The sequence below is a fragment of the Myotis yumanensis genome, unplaced genomic scaffold (assembly GCF_028538775.1).
Source record: "Myotis yumanensis isolate MYYU_CA2020_CCGP unplaced genomic scaffold, mMyoYum1.0.hap1 SCAF_19, whole genome shotgun sequence".
NCBI classification, from domain to species: Eukaryota; Metazoa; Chordata; class Mammalia; order Chiroptera; family Vespertilionidae; genus Myotis; species Myotis yumanensis.
Window position 1 is genome coordinate 17,427,035 of NW_027223770.1, and position 4,325 is coordinate 17,431,359.

The window sequence follows — 4,325 nt, forward strand, 5'->3', positions numbered from 1 at the left end:
TTAACATATTCTACCAAATGAAATTAAAATAGTCAGAGGCTACAGAGAACAACGCATACAACTACCCAGCCATGGACACACAAAACAAGAAAGTTGTGTTAACTTCAACATTCTATTGGCTGACTCAGTAGGTAATAAGAACAGAAATGCTTGCATTATCAGATACATGAGATTCCAGATATCTCAGGAAATCTTCACTGGTCTGAGGCGGTACTCAATTTTGCTCTCAATCTACAAAAACAACAACACACAAATCAAAACTATATAATTGTTAACATATAAAGTCTAAAACAAGTTATAATTATCCTAGCAATGAGTTAAAGACCACAAAAATACAATATCTACATATAGTGATTAAATGAAAACACTGGCAAAAAGAAATTTAACAGAATCACTCATCTTTTAAAATGACCATATTGACTAAAACAGTATTTTTATCTGAGTAAATCTATAGGACTAAAAAAGGAAGTGGACCAGTTAATTAATGTAAAGGTACGGTGTTGAAAATTAAGAACTAATTATGTCACAATTGGTATAGTAAAAGGTCTTGTAAAGATAATGAAGTCTGAGTATCCTTTAATATAATGTTCAATTCAAGAAAATATTTCCTGAGTTAGAATTTTGATTGGATATGCCATAGTCAGTGAGTTACAGCACAAGAAGGCTACAACTTTCATGAATTCAGAGCTAGAAAATTATGATCTTGGCAGAAACTAAACTGTACATATAGTACTTCTGGTTACCACTGTAATAGAACTCCTCCTAATATTAATAATACCGCAAAAAAATGCTAAATATAAATTTAGTGAATAATAATCAGAAATGATCTAACTAGATTCTCAGTGGAAGATTTGGGAGGGACTAGGATGCAGTCACTATGGGGGAAATTGGGACTAAATAAATAAATAGGCTATACTAAGCCTGCATACCTGAAAATCTCAGGGTATTGTTTAACCTTATTAACATTTCTCCAACTACACTACTTGAAAAATGCCAATACATCGAATGTTTTCATCTACTCATATGTTTTACCTACTGGTATCCTTACCTGGACAGCTCACTCGACTGTGTTTATTTGAGAGGGAAGTAATTTTAGCAGCAGCTACTCATCTTATTCAGCCTGCTCCCCAGCTGCCACCCACAGGGGGTGGCAAGAATAAAGGTGGGAGTCGGCAGTAACTAGTTACTTAAAGTTTTATAAAACACTTACAGAATTAGGAGCGTTTTTCTTCCATCACAATCACCCCATCCTCAAAGGATAGAAGCTAATCTGACATCTAACCATTCTGATTTAAAATAAGTATGTTTCTGACTGATGTTTTTAAGCTGCCACCGCTTCTGCGGCTAAGGGGACCGGGGAGGGTGGTGTGTGAAAAATGTGAAAAGAAACTTGGTACTGTTACCACTGCAGATGCACGGAAAGACACTGCAAGGAATACCACAGAAAGGGGGGAAGAAAACTGAATGAAATAAAGCTTTCATGAAAAAAAAAAAAAGCCAGATTCGATCCCATGGAGAGAGTAAGGTCTCCACTTGCAGAACCTGCCAACATTCTGTTCTCACCCCTCACCGGGGCTGTGCTGACCAAGGGCCTCTGAGCAATCTGTGGGGAAAAGGTTTAGGAGAGCAAAAACTACCAGGAAATGTCTATCCAGGTGTACTGATGAGGTTTCTGGCTTTCTACAGTATTTTGCTTTCTGCTTTAAATTTTCAAGGCATAGATTATAGATGTTCAAGCTACAAAATAACCTGTTTTAGGCCAATTAAGTTTAGACCAGGGAAGTTGACTGGTATTCATACTTTTGTTCTCAAGAAGTTCTGAACAGCAACACAGTAAAAAATAAATAAATAAATAAACAATAGCCTTGGCCAGTGTGGCTCAGTTGGTTGGAGTGTCGCCCCATGCATTGAAAGGCTGTGGGTTCGATCCCCGGGCTGGCTGAGTACGGGAGGCAACTGATTGATGTGTCTCTCTCACATCGATGTATCTCTCTCTCAACTTTTTAAAAAAGTTTAAGAAAACAATAGTAATAATGAAATAAATATACTTCTACTCTGGTATCAGTAATTCTTTGGTTTTATTTTCCTAGAAAGGAGCATTAAGTTTCTACCTGCTCATTTAAATTTATTTCAGGAGACAGGCATTTTTCCCATTATCTTTTGTTATAGAAATTTCTTCTGGGAAAACTTACCCATTGCAAAAATAATCATGTGAAACTTTTGAAGAATAAAATATAATAGGAAGGTAAAAGGAAGTTAATATAGGTAGCTCTTTAAAACCATACAGACTTGTATTTAAGTTTGAATGACACATTAGTTAGGAATTGAATATCTGCCTATTTCTTCTGATTTTGCTGGAGCCAGACATTAAAGTTATTATCTGTGGTGCTTTTCATCTGACATTTCCCAAAGATATAATGAATGCAAAGCACATTTTACAATGTCTCAAACAGAACTGGCAAAATAATGAAGCTATTTTTTGTTTCAATTCAGCATCTCCAAGTTCTATCACGATTCCCTTGTGGTAAGGTAAGCAGGTTTAGAATCTAACTCATTGCTTACTGGTATGCAATGCATCGGCTACTATTTCACTATTATAAATAGCAGTCAAGTTAAATATAAAAGTAATTGAAAACAACAGTAGTATTTTTTTAACAGTAGTATTTTTGAGTATCCATGGTTCCCATTTTAGAAATAATGGTAGATATTTTTTAATTTAATGAAGCTCAAATAATTCGAATTCCTTCTATGCCACTTATTATCTTAAGTAATTTCCTTAAAATCTCTGAAGTTCGATCAACAGCCTGAACCTGAGTCTTGGCCTCTCGCCTTCTTCCTTGAACAACATGAGCTTCATCAAAATCTGCTCCAGCTTCTTCCCAAACCTGGACTCCGGGCAGTTGCCCAGCCACCAACCCAGCTGGCAAACGGCAGGGCCAGTGTCTATGCAGGCACCAGGGGCTCAGGCTCCAGGATTTCCATGTCCCACTCCACCAGCATCCATCGTGGCAGGGGGTCCAGAGGCGTGGCCATGATCTGTGGGCATCCAGACAGAGAAGGAAACTCTGCAATGCCTGAATCTCCACCTGGCCTCCTACCTGGAGAGGGTGCGGAGCCTGAGAGCTGGTAATCAGAGAATACAGAGCAAAATCGGGAACACCTAGAGAAAAAGGGACCCCAGGTCAGCGACTGGGGCATTACTTCTGACCAGAGAGGGTCCGAGGGCTCAGATCTTTGCAAGTTCTGTAGACAATGCCCATCTTGCTGATGATGACTTCAGACTCAAGATGAGATGGGACTGGCCATGCACCAGTCTGTGGAGAGTGACATCAATGGGCTCCGAAAGGTCACTGGTGACACCCATGTCACTGGGCTGCAGCCAGAGACAGAGAGAGAGGCTCTCAAGGAGGAGCTGCTCTTCATGAAGAAGAGCCACGAGGAGGAAGTAAATGGTCTATGAAACCAGACTGCCAACTCTGGGCTGACCGAGGAGTTGGGTGCCCCCAAATCTCAGGACTTCAGCAAGATCATGGCAGACACCTGAGCCCAGTATGACGAGCCGGCTCAGAAGAACCAAGAGGAGCGAGACAAGTACTGGTGCCAGCACATTGAGGAGAGCACTACAGTGGGCACCTCGCAGACCACTGAGATAGGAGCTGCTGAGACGGCAGTCACAGAGCTGAGACGTACGGTCCAGTCCTTGGAGATCGACTTGGCCTCATTGAGAAATCTGAAGGCCAGTTTGGAGAACAGCCTGAGGGAGGTGGAGATGGGCAATGCCATGCAGATGGAACCGCTCAACAGGATCCAGCTGCCCTGGAGTCAGAGATGCCCCAGACCCGGGCGGAGGGGCAGGGCCAGGGCCAGGGCCAGGGCCAGGAGTAGGAAGCTCTGCTGAATATCAAGGTCAAGCAGGAGATTGATCAACATCTACTGCCGCCTGCTGGAGGAAGGGGAGGACTTCAATCTTGGTGACACCCTGGACAACTCTATGCAATCCATCCAAAACTCTATGCAATCCACCAGGAGGATTGTGGACAGCAAAGACCTGTATGAGGTTGACCCCAAACTTCTGAGGCATTAAAGCTTCAGAAGCAGGGAACACCCTAACCCCCTTGGAGTAAAGTGGGCAAATAAGAAGTCCTGAAATCATTAAACATCAAAAAGTAAATAAAACAAGATCTCTGAGGCTCAATTTCCTCATCTGAATAGAATAACCATGCCTAACCATTTTGCAACCAAAGTCATCAAATGAAACAGTACCTATAAAGTATCCTTGCAACACAATATATATATAGAGAGAGAGAGATAGAGAGAGAAAGAGA

At 41.2% G+C, this 4,325-nt stretch overlaps 2 pseudogenes; both read left to right on the plus strand.

Annotated features, from left to right (window-relative positions):
- The first annotated feature begins 1,302 nt into the window (after positions 1–1,302).
- LOC138998105 (cysteine-rich PDZ-binding protein pseudogene) lies at positions 1,303–1,664 on the plus strand (annotated as a pseudogene).
- Positions 1,665–2,676: 1,012 nt separating this feature from the next.
- LOC138998106 (keratin, type I cytoskeletal 18 pseudogene) lies at positions 2,677–4,084 on the plus strand (annotated as a pseudogene).
- Positions 4,085–4,325: the final 241 nt, after the last annotated feature.